Source organism: Pteropus vampyrus, unplaced genomic scaffold (assembly GCF_000151845.1).
Source record: "Pteropus vampyrus isolate Shadow unplaced genomic scaffold, Pvam_2.0 Scaffold62, whole genome shotgun sequence".
Taxonomy (NCBI): domain Eukaryota; kingdom Metazoa; phylum Chordata; class Mammalia; order Chiroptera; family Pteropodidae; genus Pteropus; species Pteropus vampyrus.
Genome location: NW_011888843.1, coordinates 7,090,141 through 7,114,929, shown reverse-complemented (window position 1 = coordinate 7,114,929; position 24,789 = coordinate 7,090,141). Strand labels below are relative to the sequence as shown.

The following is a 24,789-nucleotide window of genomic DNA, read 5'->3' as shown; positions in this document are numbered from 1 at the left end:
GTATATTTTTGAATCCTCGCATATCTGAAAATATCTTTAATCACATTTCGCGAATATCTTGTCTGTGTATACAAATCTAAGTTCAAAATAATTTTATTTTTAAAATGTGAACACATTTTAAGAATCTTCTGGATCTATTATTACTCTCAAGATATCCAATGCAATTTTTATTCTTTTCCTTTGCATGTGATCTGTTTTATATTATTGGAAGATGTTTTAGGTTTTCTTTATTCCTGGGCTTCTAATATTTCAAAATGCTGTATCTTAGTGTGTTTAATTAATTAATTTAAAATTTTATTCTCCAGGACTTTTGGTGAAACTTCTGATCCCCAAAATTCATGGTATTCATTTCTGGAATTGTTTCTGCATAATTTCTTTAGTTAACTTTTTCATCCCTTTCTGGATTAAAAAAAAAAGCACCTCTTTTCTGGAACTCTCTGGGATTTCCATTAGTCAAAAAATGTTTCCCTTTTCTCCAATTTTTTATTTCTATAGTTTTTTCTATTTTCCTGAAGATTTTTCAACTTAATTTTATAACCCATCTGTCAAATTTTTCAAATTTTGAGCATATTTTCAATATCGAGAGTTTTTTCTGTCATATATAAATTTATTTTTAATTCATTTTCTGTAAAAGCAGAGTAAAAATGCATGTGTTCAATTCTTCTTGTTAAACCACAAATTACTCTAGTTGGCTCTCTCCAGAAAATAAACCTCCAGTCTCCTGGAGGGCTGGGTTGAGCAGATGGAGGAAGTTATGGGTGGTCGATGGTGTGGCCGTGGGGCAGGGAAGTTTGAGTCCAAGCATTCTGCGTACAGACATCTCACCAAACTCCTGTGTTCACCCCACCAGCTAGCCTCCTTCTATGGTGGTGTTTATGCCTCCTAGGCCTGAGCCTCCCAGGGTTATGCAGGGAGCACTGTGCTGCTTCTTATCCATAACCCCTCCTACGGACATGCAGTAGATTCACTCTTCTCTACCGAAACAGTTACCAAGCCTCCATCAATTTGACTTAGGTTCTCCCAGCCACCTATTGCAGTTTATTTTGTCTTTGTATGTTGCTTTTCCCTTTTATTTCTCTTTATGATTTAATAACATTTAAAAATTAATTTATTCTTGTGTAAGAGGAGTTTGGGGAAGGGGATCTGAAACATGCGTAATCAATTTGCCATTTTTCACTAGAACTTTCTCATGTACATTTATATCCATTTACCTCAGTGCTGTATTTATTGAATGATAAACCTATTGACTGAAATTATGTCTATTTAATTTGTGCTAAAAAACCTCCAGGTATAGGAAGGCATTTGTTTTTTATTATGACACAAGATGCTGTCACCATGTTTTTACTGGTTTTCCTGGATATTTTATTCTGCTCTACCTCTGTTCAAAGTGACCTCCGTGAGGTGGCCAAGAATCATTTCTTGGATCTTCTCTTACCTCCTTCTCCTCCTTAGAATCTCTCTTTCCAGAGGTGAGAACAAGCCCCACCACTCAGGTAGCTGAGTAGCATCACAAAGTAACACCAGTGGTCCTGAGCCTCAGGACCCGATAATGTGGCGAGTGACTCCGGGAGAGCTGTCCCTGTAAGAGTTGACCCTATGAGGCAACTGACACACTTATCTGGGGAAGAGTGACAAGGAGCAGGCGATAAATGTGTGTTAGACTTTCTCATGGCAGGAACTGTCCCTGGAAATAGTTGGGAGGCAGAGCGGTACAGTGATCACCTGAGACTTGCCTTCGGGATCAGCAGACATGAGTTCCATGTTGATGGACCTTCATGATTCTGGGCACATTGTTGGGGCTTTCTTAACCTTGGTTTCTTCATTCTTAACATGCGGACAATAAAAATAATAGATGCCTTGCCTATTTCAAAGCAATGTTGCGAAAGTCAAATGAGATGATCTATGGGTAAGGGCTTTATAAACTCTACTGCAAACATAAAATAATAGCTATTAGGATTACGGTAAGTGAACACATCAATGATGTGAAGAATACAGCTTATCATTATATAGCACAGAGAATTGTTTTAAATTAATGTGCTATGTACAGTGGAATAAATTCAAGGTTGTTATGTTCCATCTCTTACCTCTCTCTTGGCTCATGAACACACATTGTTATATACTTAGATATTGCTGATGGATGCAGAATAGATTTGCTGCAAATTTTGATTTCCAGCATATATATTTTGAAAATCTACACTCCGAACTTCTTATACTTTCTCCTGGTAGATCAGAATTATTATTTTTTTAATTGGACCTTACTGTGGGAAGCTGAAGTCGATAAATGCTACCAAAATAATAAGTCTAGCTAACATGTATATAGAATTTACTGTGCCAGGCACTGTTTGATGCACTTTGCTGATGTGAATTCATTTACTCACAATAACTCTATGAAGGCATTTTATTATGTCCCTTTTCCAGATAAGAACATTGAGGCACAGAAACTAGAACTTTCCCTATATTTTCCTAATAGAATTGACAGAGTCCTGCGGAACTGAATGTTTTCTCCCGTACTCTTCTCCACCATTTGGCTCTCGTTTTGTGTTTCCTTTCAGTTTGGGGTCTTCATTGACCCCCTTCCACAGCACTCCTCTGGGAGACAGATCTTCCTAGCTGATTCTCTAGGGCACTCTGTCAGCACTGAGTCAAACAATGAAAATTTAAGCTGTCATCTCATTGTTTACCAACATGAGTGCAAGCAACAGGTTTGGAACTTTTAAATTTTCTTCACACAGGAATAAGTCAGCTGCTATTATATGTATATAGCTTGGGATTCTTACTTTTACAGTCAGGCTGTAAACTAGAGTTGTCAGTCTGTCTGAAATGTGATCCAAGAGGTAACCTACTGATCTCTGGAGTGACAAGGAGGCAAAGATGAGTGTGGTGAATACTGATTAATGTATTCATATTTACAGATCCTAACTTTTACAACACGAATTTCTTTCCAACTCCTCTCTCATTTCCCGAGGCCTTTCTCCGTTTCTTCGCTGGCAATTCCTTGCTCTCTCTATAGTTAATGAGACATTCCCTGGGGAGGAGAGAATGCGATACGTTGGTGGCAGTCCTTGCAGTGCCCTGGGCTCTTTCAATAAGACATGTCGAAGAAAACACGGGAAAATAAAGGAATGAGAATGAGCTGCTGCTAGGGCTTGAAGCCCCACAGAGGAGAATTTAACCAGGAGCCAAGCGCGTTTGAGTCACCATCAAGATTTGCCAGAGGTGAGCTCCGCACATCCGCGTTAGGACTGGGAGACACGCCTTCTTCTCACACAAACCTTGCAGATCCAGGCTCCTCAGACTGCGGACTCAGGGGTGGTGCCACAAGTCCTTCCACTTGCAGTGCTGACGGGCAGGGGCTGGGGATCGGCCAGCTTGGGACCTATCCAGCGCCACAGGTTGGAAAAATAAGGAACTATCCCCATGATGGTCGCCCTGTAAAGCAGATCCTGTGTCGTTGCTAGTGTGGAAGCCCAGGAGTTCAAGGGCTCGGGAAAGGAGAAGGACGCCTCTGAAACCTGACACCCAGCCCTCTCGCAAAGGAAACTTCGCAGGCTGGTGAGTTGGGGAAGCCGGGCTGTTATTGCTGGAATGTGTTCCCACCCACTCAGGGTATTCTCAGCTGCTAGCCTGCGAAAAGGAAGTGAGACGTGGATGAGGAGCTGCAGGCCGGCAGAGAGGCGACCAGAGCCTGTCGTGTGAGCGCCTTGGGTCTGCGGTTCTACAGAAATCCTAGCGAAGACGGTTGTGTGCGGGGGAATGGCATCAGAAAACTCTAGCTGGCTGTCTTCGTTTTGGAATTGCATGTAAAACAGCTGGTTAGGATAAAAAAACTAGACACTGCAATGCCAATTTTCTTCCATTTGTATATTAAAAAAACCCAGCCAAACATTTAACAATAATAATAATTAATAATAATAATGAAAATGGTATGTTTAGAGTTTCACTTCAGAAGTCATTTAGTGAAGCAAGCCAGGCAAGTGATAGGACATTTCTTTGCACTTCCTCAGGTGAAATAGCTGTAGAAAAATCAGAAGTAATTTCTCTCTTCCGATTTTTTGCTCGGTTATTTCTAAATTCTGATCCAAGTGTTGCAGCTACTGGGATGGGAGCATGTGTGTTCTTTCGAGTGATCATAATAAATTAGCTTCCAAAATAACATTATTTAGTTATCTGAAGACTATTAAAGCAGGTGAAATGTAATCAGCAAAAGCTAGAGGGGCTGCCTTCCTAGGAAAAAGCTGTGTTTTGGTTAAAGTCATACCTATGACAGGACATGTTTACTAGCTTTTTATTTCAAGATCTACAATTAAGGGTGTAAGATTCCAGTTGTTGAAATGGAATATTATTAATTTAAGCTCAAATTAATAACATGTAGTCCCAGGATTTTCTGCAACAAAATTATTTAACATAATAATAGTTATGAATTCTGATTTAGTTCTGTTTAAAAGAAAAATATGTACTGTTTTTAATATTTAGTTACATTCATGCATATTCAGTAATATTATAAATAAATATTATATACATGGTGGTATAGTTCTGAATTTGAAAAGTTAACAGAAAAGATAGACTTCAGCATTATAGCCTCAGGTATTTAAGTTTATTGAATTTTCAAATTACCGTAGAGTCCAAATTGTACTATGAACTGAGAGACATTCCCCTAAATATTTTCTAGGTTCCCAACATAATCCTCTACCCAGTTGGGATCAGCACTTCTTGAAAGCGAGATGAGCTTCTTAAGGATCACCAGAAAAGGGTGCTCTTGGCAGATAGTTTCCTGTCAAGAACTGACTATTGTCTCCCATAAAATGTTGCCATCATTGCTGTGGAAAGGAAACTAAAACATTGCAGATGAAACTGGATGAGCCTGTTCTCATAGTTGCCAAGAAGGAATAAAGGGAATCTGTCATATGTAAGCAAACCACAACTCTCTCATAGGCCATTTCTGGAACAGGAATATTTGACCTGATAGGTAAGGTAACCCTAAGATAATCGATCATCTCAGCTCCTTGTCACACCAGCTAATAATTAAATTATCTGCTGTTTTCTGAATCGCTTTTCATGTATTTAACTCTCCTGGAAAAGTGGAAGTCATCCAAAGCTCCAGGTGGTTCAGAACAGAAATCTGCTCTTTTCTCACCCTCGCTCTGGGGAATTTCGAGTTAGGTTTTTTTTTGTTTTTTGTGTTTTTTTTGGCTTTCAGAGAATGGAGCATGAAACACAGACCAACTAGTCACAGAAAGTTCAGCACACAATTAATCCAGTTTCTTGAGTTGAATCATCAAGGCAGGTTGACCAATAGTTCAACTCTTAAGCAAGTAATTGTAATGTTGAGATGCAGGAAAACAATTACAGTAAAACCAGACAGGACAGACATGTTGTTTTCCATGACACGTATGTTGCTTTCTAAAGATGGTGGCTAAAGGGGAATGATTTTTTTACTCATTCTTAGTGCATATGGAGCTTAAGTTTATTACATAGTTGTAAGAAATAGTGACATCACTAAGCACAATAAAAACCTTATTATAAACCCCATAAATGGAGTTGAGAGTATTACTTAATTTGTTTCATGCTTTTACAACTATTATTCATGTTCTCTAATATATTAATCTTTCATGGGCCCTCCTTACATGGAAAAAAAAAAACTTTTCTGGAGTACCAATGAGAATAAAACTGTTTGACACATAGCTAAAAATACTTTCAATTAGACACCTATGCCAATAAATAAATTAGTAATTATACAAGTTTCAGTGCTATTTTAAAAACTTGAAGTACAATTATGAGAGTGACCTGAGAGGGGGAAGGAGACTGTGATTCAGTAGTCAGGGAGAGCCTCAAGGAAGGCCATCTTTTTACAAGATCACCATGGCCTCCTGAGGAAAATGTGTCGTAGAATGACCAGTGTAGAAGAGACACCAGTTAGGAGGCTGTTCCACTAGACCAGAGATGACAGTGGCATAGAACAGAGTGGAAAACAGTGGTCCCAAAGAGAAGTAGATAGAACCAGGAGATATTTGAAGACAGGGCTGACAGGATTTGCTGACTAATTGGTTAAGGGATGGGGACAAAGGAAAGGAAGACTCAAAATGATCGCCAGGTTCAGTACTAAAGATACGGGGTAGATGGTGAAACCGTTTCCTAAGATGGGTACAGCTAGCTGAAAGACATGTTCGAAGAGAAAATGAAGAATTCGTTTCCAGCCCTTTGAGGTATCTTTAGGTATCCAAGGGGAAATGTCAAACTAGGCTCTTGGATGTAAATATCTGGAGTACTTGGAAGAAGTCACAGATGAATATAGAAAGTTGGGAATCAAGTGCCTATGGATGCTATTTAGAGCCGCAGCCTCAAAGACATCTCTTAGAAAGATAGCAGAGAGATAGAAACATAGAAACTTAAGGGCCAAGTTCTTGCTTATTCTAGCATCAAGGGATCTTGCATAGAAGCCAGTAAAAAGCCAGCGAAGTGAGAGGCAAACCAGAAGAACGTGTTGTCATGGAACCCAAGCCAGAAAATATTTCAAAAAAAAAAAAAAAGGGAAAGGTCAATTGTGTCAGATGTGGCTAGAATGCTGAGGACTGAGAAGTGACGATTGCGTGTGGCAATTTGGAATCACTGGCCCCTTTGATAGGAGTTGGAGTTCTTAAAAATAAAGAATTCAGATAAACTATCTTTCAAAAAATTTGGAAATAGCATTTTGTATTATCTCAAAAGAGATACCACTAGAGAAATTCATGAGACTACATAGAGGCTTTAATAAAATCAGCTTTTAAAAATGGATTATAGAATAGGTGACTAAAGGGTACATAATTAGAAATACCTACGAAGGTGTTAAATCAGCTGTAAGCACAGTATGAGGAAGAGTAAAATCCAAAGTGGGATAAAGCTTGAAAAAAATGCTGAGGAGAGTCCAAGATTATTCTAGTGCTGTTTAGAGCAAAGCAGTGACTAAGAAAGTTAGTAGATGTGAGAGAAAGTGGAATTTCTCACTGTTTATTGCTTCTCTCTCGTTTTCCAATGAAAGGAAATACTGTTCAAAAACAGGAAGGATATGACAATACTAAAAGAAAATTAACATAAAAGCAAGATAAGAAGTTATTGTGACTGTAAGTAACTTCTTTAAATGGGAAAGAACAACAGTGGGAGCAGTCAAGACCACCTGTCTACAGAAGTAGTGTTTTAGTTGAGACCTGAAGGATGTCTCGATGCCAGTCAGGTGCACAGTTGAGAGAGAACAGTTCAGACAGAGCAAAAGCATCTGCCGAGTTCCTGACTTAGGACAGTGTTTGGTGCATTTAATGATCGTACAGAAGAGTTCAGAGCATGGAAGGCAGGTGGTAGAGAGGGCCACAAGGCGAGACTGGAGAGACCACTTGTGGAGTCACTGCAGGGACTGGATCAGGCCAAAGAAGACCAAGAAGTGCAGCATTCCAAGAGTTATTTGTTGCAGAGAAGGCTGATACTGGAAAGTTAGACCAAATGACCTTCGAGCTCTCTTCCAAAACCGTAATCCTTCAAATACAAGAACATAACGCATTTGATGTTAGATAGATATTCTGGATTACAAATTAAGAGATAATAGAAAATGTAGTTAATACAGTCGTAAATAAATAACAACAGAACAAAGTAAATAAGTTGTCACTACCATATAAACCAAATGTCTAATATCCAGAAATGCAGAACAAAACTTTTTTTAGTAGGTAAAACTATATTCAAGGATATCAAGAGTCACCCACATAATTTTGGGAACAATTTCAGAGAAGGCAGACTAGATGTCATAAATTAGTGAGATTTACAACGAACATTAAGAAGTCCATCAATAATATAAAATACTGCTAGTGCTGAGTAATATAGCTATGAATATGGCATTCAGTCTCCATAAAACTTAATTTTCTCCTGTGTGGAAAAAAGAAAAAGACTGATTATTTTAATATCCCTATTGTCTAGCTGTATATCTGGGTAACTTACAATCTTTGCTTTATGTTTAGTTTCTTTCTTCCTCTTTTTTTTTGTACTTTTCCTCTTTTCTTTCCATTTATGTACCTGTTTACCCATTTAGATAGGTAGATATCCATAGATATTGATGTACGTATGTATATGTAGATATATATGTACATATATGCACACACTCGAAGAGAGAAAAAAGAGAAAGAAATATATAGACTCTATAAAAGAGAAAAATTTCATTTTAAAAAGCTTAGGAAAAAAGTACAAGATTTTATTTTAATCTTTCTGTGGCATGCACATTTATTTTTAATTATAGTGATCTTGGGATCGACCCAATGTGTTTCTTTGTTGCTTCTTTCTTTAACTTGCTCAGATAAATGAAACTCTGTATTAAATATGACCTGAAAAAAACACCAGAATGAAAATAATTAGAAAAAGCAGAATTGCTTTGTATTCTATTTGTCCAATCTAACTTAGGCAAGGACTTTAGAGCCTCAGAAGTTTGTTAAAAGAATTATTCAGTTCTCGTTGTCTTGTATTCAAAATATACTCCTCTTATAAACAAATGTACTGTTGATAAATGTTTCTGGATATGTCAAATGTTTAAAATATAGAACAAAATTAAGTTTTCAAAAAGAAAAAAAAAACTAGGCATCTCTTAGTGCTTAAAAAAATGAAAACCTTTTCCAAGATCAAGAGCTTCTGCATGTTGACTGGGGTGCCTCTTTGCATGGACTTTGGACCTCTGATTTTCTGAAGTTTTCTCCCAACTGCTGGGAAATGTGGGACATGCTATCTACCTGCTAATTTCTTAATTCTTTCGGTGAACTAAAGCTAGGTACCACCACTTACTATGTGGAGCTTATTATTCCCAGTCTCTGTTCCTATCCCTCCCCATTCAGCCTTTCATTTTAATCTTCCTAAGGTTGGCAATACCTGTTATCAAATGCTGGTTTAGAGGTAAAAGGTTCTACCAGAAATGATACAGAAAACAACACTGAAAAACATATCTTAGGAAAAAAAAAATCACTTCAATGACAATATTTTGGTATTTATAACTGAGGGTTAAGGCATAATGAAACCAGCATAAATAAATAGAACATGACATGAGAAAGACCTGTTCCTTAATCTTCAATTGGAAATAAGATGCTAGTTTTATGAAGACTGCATAGTAGCAATAAAATGAAATGAGCAATTTAGGGTTTGCTTATCTCTCTGGATCTCACTAGATCATCATCAGGTGCTAGTTATTTTGAAACACCATATACATTCTCCCGAAATCTCTCTTGTTAGATTTAAATTTTTATCTTATCTACGAGAAAAACCAAGCAAACCAAAGTAGAATGCATAACTCATTTGACTGCCCCTGGGTACCTCCTTAATTGAGGTGCATGCTCGCACTCCAAAACTGGCATACTTGATGAGATTATTCCTGGTTAAAGGTGAAGACCAGATGAAAATGAAGGGTAAGGGTCCTTGTCTAGTGCGTTTTTTCCTCTGATAGCAACAGGCCAACCGAAGGGCTTGGTCTCCTCTGCAGACTCGAAGAAAGTCTGGTGTGCATGTGTTTTCAGTGCAAGCTGCAGGGGTGTCTTTGATTTCTATGTTGTGGTTTTCTTTGTAAAGCAACTATATAATAATAACTGAGTTGCTGTGAGAATGAATTTTCCTTAAATTATAATGTTTTTCTTCCTGGTTCCCTACAGTTTTTCTAATCAAGTGCGGTTTTCACGGTTCTGACTTCCTACAGTTTTTACTCTCTCAAAGTACAATTTGACATTTAATGTAAACTCATGCAGGAGGCCCAGGGAATCAGAAACTCGTTTCCTATCCTTTAATTCATGGAAGGTTTTGGATTAGGGTGATTTTAATGAAATAGAGCCTTGAAATATGATGTAATTGGTCTAGAGCAGTAATGTCGATTCTTGAAATCAATATAGTAAATATTTACACACCTACAGGAATAGGCGCCTTGAGAACAGAGAACTAATTCAAAAGATAAAAGGAACAATTCGAATTCATAAATGTTAACTATATATTTAAAGAAAGATGTTCTATTGACATCGTATTTTATAACTAGCAGTTACATTTATATTTGTCTTATTTTTCAGGAATCATGTTTTTTTTTTTTTTAAATGTGTAGAAATTGGAATAAAGGAGTTCAAGAAATAGCTCAAAACTGCCTTCTAATATTTCTTTCTACCGTAAACATGTTATTGTGCATGGACACTTGATCCAAAAGATGAAAATAAGAAACCCAAGAATTATTGACATCCTTTGGAGAGTACAAATTCTACCTGGATAGCATAAAATTTAGAGAAAATGTCAAAGTAGTTATGTTAAAGTCGACAATGTTATTTATTAAAAAATAAAAGATCTGCTCACCATGTTAAAACTGATAATAGCAATTCAATCTCTAATTTAATAGCAATTTAATAGCAATATAATTTTTATATATCTGAATTTTTATTAAAAAAATTTAAGTGACTTATGTATCAGCATCATATTTAGTACTTAGGTTGTAAAGATGAATAAAACATAGTTCCTGCTCTTGAAGAACTTAGAATCTGATAAAGTAGAGAGATATATGAGCAGATGATTTCAGTGTAAACTGGTAAAATTAGTGGGTTGAATGTTGTATTGTGATAATTAAGAGGAAGACAAATTTAAGGAGATTAAAAATGTAGAGAGATCAGTTAGGAGTGAGAAATAAAAAAAGTCTGAAATTAAGTCAGTGATTGTAAGTAAAGGTAGGGAAGAAAAGTCAGATTGGAGAAATTATTGAGTAGCATTGACCAGATACTGGGAGAAAGGAGAAATTTTTATAACATCTCAATTGCTGGCTTTAGGAGGCAATAGATGCACGCATAGTGGTCCCCCAAAGGTAAATGAGGTATAGAAAAGGTTGAGGGAGAGAGACATACTGTATTTGGGGTACCCGTGGTCATTCAATTGGATTTGTATAGAAGCATGTTGAGGGAGAGAGACATACTGTATTTGGGGTACCCGTGGTCATTCAATTGGATTTGTTCGGGAAAATGGCTCCCAGAGTCTAAACTGCCTAGGAGAGGTCAGGTTGGTAATAGTGATTGGGGAATACTGGTAGGCAAGTAATCACTAAAATTCATAAAAACTAATGCCATCTCTCAGAAAGACCCTGGAAGGAGAGAGGAATAGTAGCCATAAGATGGGACTCATAATTTTTTCCTTTACTTTAACCACTGCTCTGCTTTGCCTAATAATGACATTTAAGTTCTGGAAGGACTTAGAGAAAATATAAGGTTATATCTAATTATATATATTTGTCATTATTATTATTGTTAAATTGGGAGGATATTTTAAATATTTCTGTAACTCTTAGTTTATGACTGTGACATCATTTATTCCTTTTTGTAGGGCAATCACTGTAAGTAACATTTTATTTCCCTAAAATTCTGTTCACTCACATCCTCTTCTGGCTGCTCTGTTAAAAATGACAAGTCATATCTCAGGAATGTGTTCTAGCACCATAGAATAGAAAACCTAACAGATTGCTAAAGTGGTTGAATCTATTGATTTGGGCTCATTAACATCACACTTTAATAACTGATGGCCAGCCCATATTAATTTAAGGACAAACTCCCATTCTCTTCATTTTACTCAGTAGCTTTGTTCTAATTCTGCTATGACTGAACTTATGACACTTTGAGCCTCAAGATCTACTTCCCAAAGCATGACAAAACGTATCACAATGTTCTAAAAGAACTGAAGACTAATTCACTTGTAATGATTACTTCTGTAATTTTCAATATATGAAATATTGTCATATGATTGACTCGTAAGTATATGCCAAGTGGGTAAGTTTAGGAAAAGTTATTCTCCTTTCTTCTGTTCCCATCCCATCTTCATCCTCATGATAATATGCCTTCTGGTTCACTGTTTGAAAAACGTCTGGGGACTATTTTTATTACATTTACAAACATTTTTTGTACAGCCATGTGACTGCTTCTAACTCCTCAATGAAAGTATTTCTGATTATTACATAATCGGTATGAGAACATTTGACATGCCCACTTGTCTTCCAGGTGTATAAAGCATTCTTTGCTATGGATGCATCATTTCAGACATCTATTTCTGAACAAATGTGTTTTAAATAAACACTACTTATGATATGCCAATAGCATAGTTATTTATATTCTAATTATTATAGATGGAGAAGCAAATCCTAAAAAACATTTATGACTCATCTATGAGTTAGACATATAATCCATGTCTAGAAATATCCCAGTCAGGATTTCTAATTAGAACCACATTGACTTTAGTCCTTTTGTACTTTTTCCTCAAGCTTTTGATTACTTATGTTATTCACTAAGCTATTATCTTACTGTGAATCTTCTAGATTATCCTCCTTTGGAAATTCACCAATATTTCATTTTCTCTTGGTAAATATCAGTGTGTTTTTCTTGTTCGAGGTTTATGTATTGGTAAGCTAATATCATGGGCACAAATCTCTTGTTTTGCATAATATTTGGACTTGTGTGGAAATATAATAATAATATGAAGAAAAAGGCACAAATATCGCAAAAGAAAAGTCCTGTAATTTATGATGAGCATTTGTGGATTACTATAAATTTTGACTGTTAGACGTGGTTGTCAAGGGTAAAAATTTACATTGATTAGTTTTTGATTAAAGACTGACAATAAGCACCATCATTAAAGACTGATAATATATTTCAACTTTGAAATATTATTACCAAAAGAAAGCATCATTGAATGCGCTAATTTTCAGTCTAGACCACTACGTAACAAAATTGATAGTTTGATCATTTGCTTCTTAATCGACTCAGTTTCTCAAATTCTACTTTTTCTTTCAAACATTTACTGTTTGGAATAATTTTTTCTATATAACTTGTAGATTTCAGGACATTCATATGGTATACATGCAAAGGTATGAAAAAGATGAAGGGCTAAACAAACACTTCTCTCATTTTAGTCATAATCTTTATGAGTTTAGTTTCTTTTAACACAATTGCCAAAATCTGCCCAAGGAACGATTTAAAGGCAAAGTTGAACTAAATGATCCAGGTGACAGTGAGGTCTTCTCCAAACCACAGAGTCCTAAGGACAAGGATATATAAAGGCAAAAATAAAAGTTTTCAAAAAAATCTATTTAAATAGGGCTTTCCTGTTGGCCTGATGTATTATCTAACACCCCTAGCTACTGAGAGCATATATCAAATCTGGTACTAATTAAGACAAGTCTAAGGAGTAGACTCAATCTTGAAGAAAATATTTTGTTTTTTAAGCAGCAAATATCATCACTTAATTCCCATTACTTTAAAGTTACCCTGTTTAACTGTATCTAAAATTAATTGATACTAGAATTAAAAAGGAGAGTGAATATTTTTATGATATGTATTGCAATGGTGAGTTTCCAGGACTACATTTATATTATAGCAATTGTATGTATAAGTAAATCCATATTCTTAAGAATATTCTTAAGAATAGTTTCTTTTGCCATGAAGCTTTATTAAGAAAGAAACAAAAGATGCTCTTTTGTAGGCATTTTAGACAAATGATATATTCTCAGCTTCTCCTATGTAATTGGAAATAATGAAGCTTTTTATAAGGCTGGACATTCCCTGGGGCCCCTCAACTCCTGCCTGGGCAAATAATTTTATTGTATTTCTATTTTATCGTGGAGGTAAGATTGTCTCCTTGAGTCTTCTTTTTTTCTTTGACATTTGTTGATGGTTGAGCAAAGAACTTTCTTTTTAAGTGTAAATCATGGTTAAATTGATTTCTCTCAAAACTTTATCTCAGAGCCCACTTTTCTCTTTTGATATTTTCCTACAGTGCTTGGTGCCCATTTGTTGCTCCCAAGCTGGAAAATTAAGGACTCGTTGACCAGTCTTTCTGATGAATTAATTTCTGCTAAAGTATCTATGACTGAAAACAACGAATGAATTACTCTTCTCAATAAGCATTTTGCTTTATAACATGTAGCAAATATCCTAATATTAGAAGTTTCAGGCTTAAGAATAGATTTGTAGGGGAACACTTTGGGGCAAAAAGAACTTTATCAGTTAAAGCTAATGTAGCCCATGTGAAGGGTGGCACTATGGTCTGGAATTTTTGGAGCAGCCACCATTGAAAATCTTTCATCACTAGGGCCAACTGTGGGTTAGATAAAGACCCAAATCCTTATGGTCACATTCCCTTGTAGAAAAGGTGTCCTTTCTATAGAGTCTCAAGTCCAACCTCAGAAAGGGAATTGGCCCATTCATAGAGTTTGAGGCTTGTCCACAACACTTGACTGTGTATCCTTGATAGTTTAAGTTCTTGATTTCCTGTCTCGTGGGTGAGATTACAAGTATGTAAATAGACTTGGTGGTAAGCTGGCAGACACTGTATTTAGTCCACAAACTAAAGCAATAGTAACTGATCAAACTGCCTGAGCATTTTTCTATCAGGGATAGTAGCATTTTTATTAGCTAACTTCAGCCAATTGCTAGTTTAAGAGGTGGGCTTATAAGCAACTAATTTCTCTAAACAGGTCCAGGTCTACAATTACAAACTAAATGGCCAACCTCATAGATACAGGATATCAAAAGATCACTTGGTCATTTGAATCTTGGTAAATTTAGAGTGATTCTTAACAGCACTACTGCCCTCTGAGTTGTTACCTTCCGAAATAGACACCAGTGTACTTTAGTCCAATTTCCAGCCTGGAAAAACATACTCATAGAATAAAATGGCTCAAAATTGAGGATTTAAACAATTCACAAGAATCACAGAGAGATAAGAGTTTGACTGTCCTTAGAGACAAAAAAAAAAACATGTGTAACTGATTATAGTAAGCAAAATAGAGTCTAGCATTCACCACTTAAACTCATTTGGAGTGTTGTCAAGTAACAAGATAGGTCAAATGTCTCATGTCAGAAAACTGTTATATAAGATATAGCTCTAAAGTAAAACTAATTTGTTCATCACGAGAAAATTTAGTCCTGGTTTTCTATCTGTACTTGGATTATTTCCAAACTATACTTAAGTTCAAGTCACTGAAATTTAGACAATTGGACTGGAAGTGGTTGACCCACTTATTTGTAAGAAGGGCTGTAACAAGCAGTCTCTTGTTTATTCTACCATGAGGAAAACATAGGTCAGATGACTACGGACATTTTTTGAAATATTTTTATATTTTTTTCTTTGCATAACTACTAGAACACTTAAGCAAATAAGCTGAAATTATTTCTGGTCTCTTTTTAAGAACCTGAAGTTTTTGAACTATTTTTCAGAAAAGCATTTCTATAGAACTTTATGTGTGAAAGGAAATTTGGGTAGATATTTTCAACTAATTTTTAAGAATAATGTGGTTTATCAGGACATTCTTAAGTCCATCGAAGCTAAGATGATAATATCAAGAAAGACAAAGAAAGTCACCATTGGGAACATATCAATGGGATAGGTCAAATTCCATTTTCCTCTGGGTCACAGAAGAATTCAAAATATTGACTACAATGTATTTTAACATATCCATTGCCATTAGGTTTTATCTGTCTTTACTTTTAAGAGCACATGCCTATTTAAAATTATTTTTAGTGTGGACGGCTGCTGCAACTAACAATTTAACCTTAGATTTATTTGTTTCAGACAACAATATTTGTTATATTTTGGATTCATGCATTTGTAATAATTTTGAATGAGCAGAAGGTGTAAACCTCTATAAAGTCAATCACTGTCCCTCAGATTTACCTATACAATTGTCACTGGGTGTTGTTAGCAAGTAACATAACCTGACAAGAGTTTGTGGTAAAGCTTTTACAGATAATTGAGGTTCAGGAAGGCAGTAAAATAAATTAGCGCTATGTACAGTTGACATTTAGTAAAGATTTATTGTAAAAGCATACCTATACTCTTAGACCTTCAATAAAATTTAATCTTTTGTTTTAGCAGTGGTATATAACCCTGTATCAAGAAGATGCTTCTGACTCTGTAAGGAGAACTTGTACCTGAAGTGGTTTTAAAAATAGGCCAGGAATGTTTTTGCAACCATCTCTCCTGTTCCCTCTTCTGATTCCCCTAAAACTAGGGGTGACAGTAAACACACTAAACAACCAGCATGGCACCTGCTGACCAATCAGAATATCAGGAACATTTAAGCCACACTGGTTTGTGCCTGTTTCATATCCGTTGGGCCAGGAGATCAAGGTCAAACTATTATTAAATAAAGCAGAGCAAACTGGCTTATTTGAAAATCAGATACATTCTAACCTTCAACTCAATCTACTTGATTTTAACACTTTAAAGCATCATATGGTAACAGGAGGATAATTTCTATTCTTCTGAAATTAAAAGTGTGAATGATGAAGTCTTCTTTGAAATAGTTCTTCATTTTCTATAAACTTTGGCCAAACTGGAGATATATATTTTTTCTTCTTTTTCAGATAATCAAGGTTAAAATAATTTTTAAAACCATGGATATAGAGCAACCATCCCTCATATGTGGCAATCTATATGTCAAGTGCTCATCCAAACAGGTTTAGGACCACAGTCTAAATGAGGAACAGGAAGTATAAGTGCCACAGAACTAGAAGAAAAGTCATTTCATAACTCTTAGATGGCTTCAGTGAAGAGGGGAGGAGTATCATAGTAATTAGGGTGGAGTCTGAAATAACAAGGGTGTGACTTCAAGAACCAAGCCAAGTTCATGAATGAAGCACAGTATACAATTATGGTTTATCTATATATCAATATCCTCTACAGGAAATAACTTTGTGGAAAAAGACATTGAATTAGCCATCGACCATGACAAAAAGCCTTGAGTTAAAATATCTAGTGAGTTGCATTGCTAATAATTGCAATAATTTTCATTGAATAAAGATCCAAGAGAATTAATTATTGTTGGTGATAAGCCAAGTACATATAAAACACTAGACTGAATTTTCACTTAAAAAACTAATTTTAATTTAAGGCTACTTCTCACATAGTTGGTCCCTAGAGGACCTACTATGTGCACCATCCTAGTTGAATGGACCAATTTGCTTTACTACTAGTGCTACAAAAGTCACATGTATCTTTCTCAGCCTGCATTCTACCAATTTTTGCCTAATGTATGTCTTTATATTGATGCTACCATGAATATGAAGGTGTGGTTATTCCAAGTTTAACAATGTTTTCCATCACCTCTAGAAAGAGAAGTCTCTCTTTAGAATCTAACAATTTAACCGAAATTAACTCCTTACGGATTAGGCTGCTTTTCTTTCAGACATATTAGCATTATAATACTTGGTGGTATACCTGATATGTTTTCCTAAGTTTAGGGTAGGAATCTGTTAGGGAAGAAAAAAGTCCTCTCAATTCTTCTAGTTAAGCAATAATGGATATAATAATAATAATAAAAGGCCACTGTAATAGGAATAGGAAAAAAGTAAAATTGTGAAATAGGTTGATATTGCCTTCTTTTTAGGCTCGCTCACCTTGTTTCTCTTCTTTCCCCAGGGAACTTTGTCCCTTGTGGGGCTCCCTGGCCACTCCCCTGGGATTTGCTCCTCTTGTCTTTGCTCTAAACTTTCTCCCATGTCCACAAGGTTATCGAAGTTACCTGTCCCAGGTGCCATTCCCTCAGAGCCATCCTTTCTACTTGATAATTAATTGGATATTCTAATTGTTGCTAATATGCTAATGTGCTAACTGGCTAAAATATAATCGTGTTAATTTTGGGAAACTGTATGATCGATACTCATGATTTGTTGAGTGTATACTTGTGAATTTGCCTACTGGTTAAAATTCATTTGTAACCTGAAAATCAATACTCCTGATACATTCGTGATCATTCATAGACATACATGGAAGTAGGAAAAATTTTGTTTCCTGATGTGCAAATTCACAGCTGAGGTCAAACATGTTGACACTGTCTTCTTTCAGCTCTCATACTGTAAACAAGTGACCTTTTCACGGTTTATTTAGTGGTGCCGCTTTTTTTTTTTTTTTGTATTTTTGTGCTTTTAGGTGAAAGTTTTCCTGTTTAAAATGACCCCCCAAGCATAGTGCTAAAGTGCTTCTAGTGTTCTAGGCGCAAGATGGCTGTGTTGTGCCTTATGGAGAAAATATGTGTGTCAGATGAACTTCATTCAGGCATAAGTTACAGCTGTTGGCCATGAACTCAATGTTTACGAATCAGTAACATATATTAAATATGTGTCTTTAAAAAGAAAAGCACATAAGATTTGTATTGATCAGTTGGTGAAAATGTTGTGACTAGAGGCTCGTAGGAACTTGGCCCTGTATTTCACTGGGAGCACAGTGTTCCTTGATTCAAAGTCTGCAATGTCTTTGTAAAACAAAACTACCATAAGTAACAAGAATCAGCTGTACTTATTTCCTCCCATAAAGGGGTTTGCAATAGTTTAGAGTTAGAGATAAAAATGGAGTAAAGTAGCTGAAGGAAGAATAAAAAACAAGCAAAAATGGAGTCATGTAGTTCAGAAACAGAGAGAGGTAAAGTAGTCTAACCAGAGAACATTTGACATCTGTTACATTTAAGCAAAAAGCTAAATTCTGACCTTCCAGGCAATGGGGGCGGGGGAGGGGGGGTGAAGGAAAAAAAAAAAGAAAAAAGAGTACCATAGCTTTTCCTATCAGATTAAAAAAAGTATATCGATATATTGAGAAAGATGCATTTTTTTCTATTTTTATATTTTAAGAGTAACCTTATGATACTAAACACATAATGGATAGTGTTTCTAATTGTAATTTTATAAATGATGTAGAAATGGACCTTATATGATTGCCTTTATAATGACAATAACAAAACCCAAGGCATTGATACTATTTCTTTGCTCTATGAAGGATTTCTATAGGGATCTAAAGTCTGTGTATTGAAGGGACGCTGACATGAAATGTACTACTATCGCATATGTTATGCTAACATTTACATTCTTAAAGACCTTCAGATAAAATTATTGTAATGGTGGAATTACCCAGTCCTCTAGTAAATTGGTGGCGGGGGATGGAGGGTAAATATGTTTGTGCAAGTTGCTGTTTGGTGCCTCTAAAGTCACAGTTGAAAAAGAGTATTCGCATTTTCCTGTGAATTGGGCAGTCAACATGCAGGCAACCCAGAATGAGGAAGGCTGTGGCCTCCAAACCATTCCTGACTACTCCCATTAAGAACATGATGTTAATTAGAAATATCATGTTGATCAAGAGGTTAGATATACCTGAAACTGCCCCTTCAAGCCTTGACTTTTTAAAATATCCATGCTTATTTTTATTTATTAATTCAGTCTACCACTGGTGCCAAAAATTTCCTAATAAGATTTAGAGGAAGATACAAAGTATAGGCTCAAATACTGTAGTGAATAAAGAAATATTAAGAAAAAACCAAAAATTCAGCAAAAGCTTATAAACTTATTTAAATCTTTCATATACATTTTATGGATTGATCATTGATGCCTAAATTCTTGAGCTTAATTTGTCCTGATTTTGTATTGATTTGATTATTAACCCGCTCACCAGAATTTATAAAAATAAGTGTCAGTAGCTGTTTTGTAAACCTAAATTATTAGAAATTTTTGTATAGAGATTTTTATATTGAGTCTTCATATGATTAAACGATTAAATGGGAAAAATTCATAAATAAATGACAGTGTACTTCTACAGACTCTAAATAAGGAGACATTTAAGTTTATTACTGCTGACCTACATGGAAAAAAGAAAAACGAAGACTTCAGGGAAAAAGAATTTTTAAGTATCATAGTTTTTAAAAGTTATAAATAATTCAATTTTCCTATTTTTAAAATTAAGAAGAGCAAACAAAAAACTTGATTCAGTTATACATAACAAATACAATTAAGTGGAGATACAATTTGATTTATTTGAATAATATGAGTTTTATGCAGATTACTGGCCATACCTTACCAGAATGTAATGCATTCTGGAAAATATCTATTAAATAAACTATGTGTAAGTATAAAAAATAAGTAAATAAATTTTATGGTATGGTGTGGGATGATAAGGAGTAGGGAGTTGGGGGGTCTGTTTTCAGGAAGCTAAAAGCAATATAAAATCCTCAATTACTCATAGCTTGTTAGATGTAATCTTTGATGGTACAGATATACCATTGTATACATATTCTTTAATTTTGTTCTTTCAAAGAAAATGCTCTCTTTTATAAAGGGATGGTGGTGGCACAAACACTGCTATACGAAGATGGTGACATAGACAAATGGAGCTGTTGCCTGGCCAACAGCATCTCTGGGTCATGGTTTTCAACGTTCACTCCTGAGTTGATTTTGAAAAGTACAAATTTGGAATTGTAGCACTGCTTAGAAGGGTTGATATATAATGGGAGAAAGTACAAAGTTTAAACATGGGGAGGTGAAGACTGCTTTAACCTCAACGTGACTTACTCTGGTGGCACTTGGGCTGGAGAGGATGGATACCTGCCCATCCCAACACCCAACAGAAATTCTGACAACTATTCACTGAGGCTGAGGCTCTCTTCTCAATGAGACGATAGCTTTTGATCAACTGATTTTAAAATTATTAATTTTAAAGATTCCTGAATTATTAGCTTTCGATTGTCATGTCCAACAGATAATACCCTTTCCTCCAACTCTCCATACCCTGCAATATAAAGAAGGCAGATTACTTCTTTGGGAATGTATAGAATGTGCAGACCAAAATAGATTTTGGAGAAATCTTTTTTTAAAACATTCATAATAGAAAATGAAATAGCCCTCTAACATATTTCTGTCTCTGATAAGCTATGAAAATAGTACTGGTTTGATGAGTTAAGTGACATTCTGCTTCTCCCTGGCAAATATTTACTCATATTTTTCAAATAATAAGTTAACTAAAGTAGACTCAGGCTAGAAACTTAATTGGTAAAAATTTAGCAAAGACTCCTCCCTACACATAGACCATCAGTCATGTATCGTATTAATACCTCCCCACCCCCAACAGCAAAGGACAATCAACAGACTCCTAGATTATCTTATTTTTGTATACTGTCCAAAAACAACTGAATAGAGGTCAGTCATATTATAAATATATTTTCCCTTCTTAAAAAAAAGAATTTAACAGAGTTTGTCTAAAAAGCAGACTCACATTTTATTCTAAATATGTTTACATTTGTATTAATGTCATTTATAATCAACTGACCTGGAACACAAGCACTGCATAAAGTATGTCTGTATAGTTATTTAAAAACAAAGTACTTACCAGCATGTCATGTTTCAAAGCTTGGTGGCTGATGTTAGTACATAAAAATGCTTATTCACTGCTCTTTCTTTATTCATTGATTTCCATGCCCAAATACAAATTTCCTGACTTTAGGCGTATACATAGTCTGAAAGACAGTACAGTGTTGTCTTGTGTTTACAAGCAATAGGCTGTGGATTCTGACAGACCTGGATTCAAATTCTAAGTCTGCCAATCAGCTGTGTGGTTCTGGGCAAGTTCATTAACCTTTCTGTTTCAGTCTTTTCATTTACAAAAACCCCATCAATTTTCGTGAGAATTAAATTAATGTATTTAAAGTGCTTAACATAATAGCAGCTCAATAGGAGGTTGCTAATATTAATTCCAGTTATCGTCTGGCAATTCAACAAGTGGTTATTAATATTCTATTTACATCTAACTACACTGAAAAATCAGAGTATAATAGAATAAAGTATTTGGGAAAATTCCTATCAGTTTTGTTTTCAAAGTGTATCATATGTATTAGTTTTGTCTTTCTGTGTTGGTTCTTCACTCCTATTACAAATTATTTTTTTTAAATAGTTTAATTATATTTATGCTTCGAAATTCAGAAAGCGCAAAAGTACACAGTGAAAAGTATCCTTCTTTTCCTTGTCTTCTGCCTAGCTCCCCTCCCCAGAAACAAATCTTCAAAATTTATTTTATGCCTGGATAAACAATTAGATACAACTATTCTTCTCACCCTCCCTTTTTTTGCACAAAAGTTAGTATACTATTTTGGGTTGTCAAATGAAACATATGACATCCAGTTAAATGTACAATATTTGGGACTTACACTGAAAAATTAATTAGTATAGTATCTGAAATTCAAATTTAGCTAAGTGTTCTGAATTTTATCTGCTAACTTTGGCATCCCTAAATTCCTATCCCACTGTTGGGCACCTTTTTTGTCTGCTTTTGGTTTGTGATTTTTTTTTTTTTTTTTTCATATTAGAATCACCCAAGATGGTTTTAAAACTCCTCAGATTCAAGCCACACACTCCAGACCAGTTTCATCAGAATGTCTAGGCGTGTGCTTGGGCAACAGTTTTTTCCAAGTGATTTTCTTGCAGTGGTTTAATTGAGGAAAACTCACACTCTGAAAATTACACCCATTTTACGTGTACAGTCCGATGCACTTTGTCAAATGCATACACATGTTTTTACTTAATGTATTTTGGCGATCACTTAAAAATCATTTCTTAAAGTGTAAACCTTTTAGAGCAAGCCTTATATTCTGTGTTACATTTCTCCATAGGACTGAGAACTCCATAAGTGTTTCAGATATGTACAAGTTGACTAGGAACAGAATCCTTTATTGCAGTCATTATTTGGGTTTAATGCACAAAATGAGAAATGTTGTTAATGACTGTTTGCAATTGCAAAGAAATGCAAAGACTGCGAAGAAATCTTTGCCAACAGTGTTTTATATCAAGAGATCATCTCCATGTGTGCAGCATCTCCCCACTGGCTAAGCGGTAAGCCAGGTTCTTTACATATACTTCATGACCCCATTTACACAAGGGGGATCTGGGACCGAAGTTAAATAAATTGTTCAAGCCGTGTGGCCAGTAATTTGAAGAGTTGGGATTCGAACCATGTCCAACCACAGGACTTGCTAGGGTCACATCCCAATCTTGTCCGCTTTTGAGATTCCACCTTTCTTGACATGATTCAGAAACTCTTGTTTTTAATTGGGGGAAAGATTCAGAACAGCTGTTTCTGTTTCCCCATGGATGACTATCTCAGCTAAAATGCCTTCTAGAGAGAACCAGGAGGAGAAACCAAACAGATAAAATTCCTTTGGGCTCAAGTGTCTTTCATCTCTATAGGCCTTTACAAGATAGTTCTAGATTTCGTGTTTGTTTGTTCACCTGTCTTGGACCACCTGAGTGTGAAGGGCTTATGAAAGAGGTTGAACAGACGTAATTACTAGTTGTGATTTAAGGGGAAAGGAAGCAATGTCTTTTGTTAATCAATCGTATCTTACTGCTCAAATTGTGTGTATCTCTCACGTCCATGTCTTAATGTGTGACTAAATGAAGGAATCGAATTAAAACACCAGGGGTAAATATCTTGTTCCTGCACATGCCAAATATTTTCTTTCTCTTCCTTTGTGGATGTATTTTATGAAATGCATGATGTACAGACAGACCACAAAACCATTCTAGCTTCTGCAGCAGAGAATACACCATGAGTATCCGTTTCAAAGTTACTTCCTGATAATGATATCTTCTAGTAAATTTAAGGCAGATTCACAAAGGAGGGAAGAAACTGAACTCTGTTCCCGGCTTAGCTGCTGTCATCTGTCTCCATATTTACAACACTTGTAAAAATTTCTTGCATGTAGTTATGTTCAGTAAATGTTTGTAGAACTGCCTTGACATTGTCTTTTAAAACTGAGGATACACTGTGTTCTGAGTAGTTTGGCAAAGTGGGCAGGGATAACAGTGGGACTGATTCTGCAATTATCCTGGAATCAGAGACCATGGAGATACATTGGGATCTTAAATTCTTTTAATTTTGACCTTTTTGATTCACCTAGAAGCATCTTTAGAAGATCAACTAAACCCAAAATGATAACATTCAGCAAAGAGTTGATGAGAAAGAACTCTTTAAGGTCCAGTGAGTTTCAAAGAGAGAGCTTGATGCCTGGCAGTCCATGGCAAGTGTGGGATTGTTTGTTTGTTGTTTTTCTTTTTTAAAAAGAAAGATCCGTGAAACCACAATTTGAGTGATTCCAGTAGTTTGGAATTTGGTTTTGGCCCATAATTCAAAGGAAAATGCTGTGACAGCAACAAAGAAATTGTAAGTATAGTTTTCTCTAAAACCTATGAAAGAAGAAAGAAATGGAAACTAGGTCAATTTCTTAATGTTTTATTAATTCCCTTCATGTTTTGCTGTTTCTATGAATTGGCCTGAATTGTCTCGATTTTGTCTCTTTCAGAAGTATCGCAGTCCTTCGTCTCTACCATACAGTGGGTTCTCTTCATGTGTGTTACTGTTAGTAAGCCTCGTTTTGGTTGAAGGACTAGCCTTTCTAAGCTTAGAATGATATATAACTCTTGTCAAAAGTTTATAAACTTCCCCTTTACCTAGCCCAGGACTTTCATTATTTCACTTCTAATGTTTTCACCTCACTTCATGCTCTTTCTCCAGACCATTTTCATTTGAATTTTTTCAGTAGCTTTTTGCCTGTGTCTTCTTTTATATCTGTCTTTATAAATTCTAGCTGAACAATTTGATTTTTCCCCCTCTACTCCTCACCATTTTATTGCATCTTGTTTCAACATTTAGCTTTAGACTTAGCGTATTAGCAAATGTGCAGATTATTATATATTCAATTAAATGCCACTGTTAAAGGGCAGATTGGTTTTCTCAAGTTAATTATTTATAGTAGCTTTTAGAATCTGAGGAGCTCAACAACTGTAAATGTGTTATGCCATCTTTAGGGCCAGCTTGGAACAAAATTGAGGGGGAGGGAAGATAGGGGCCACTCCCTCCCTTTTTTAGTGTCCTTCTATCTGCCCATTCACCTTATTCTACTAAGTTTCTTGTCTGTTTTCCTACTGATGAATTTCATTAATACAAATATGCCGTTCTAATTTTTGCCTCTTTTTCGTAATC

General features: G+C 35.5%; 1 protein-coding gene across 1 annotated transcript in view; it reads left to right on the top strand.

Annotated features, from left to right (window-relative positions):
- Positions 1-3,066: 3,066 nt before the first annotated feature.
- The window catches only part of RAB27B (RAB27B, member RAS oncogene family), a 53,284-nt gene continuing 31,561 nt past the window's right edge, over positions 3,067-24,789 (top strand). The window contains exon 1 of the mRNA XM_011361125.1: positions 3,067-3,552. The gene's annotated coding sequence lies outside the window, so the exon portion shown is untranslated. The remainder of the gene's footprint in view (positions 3,553-24,789) is intronic.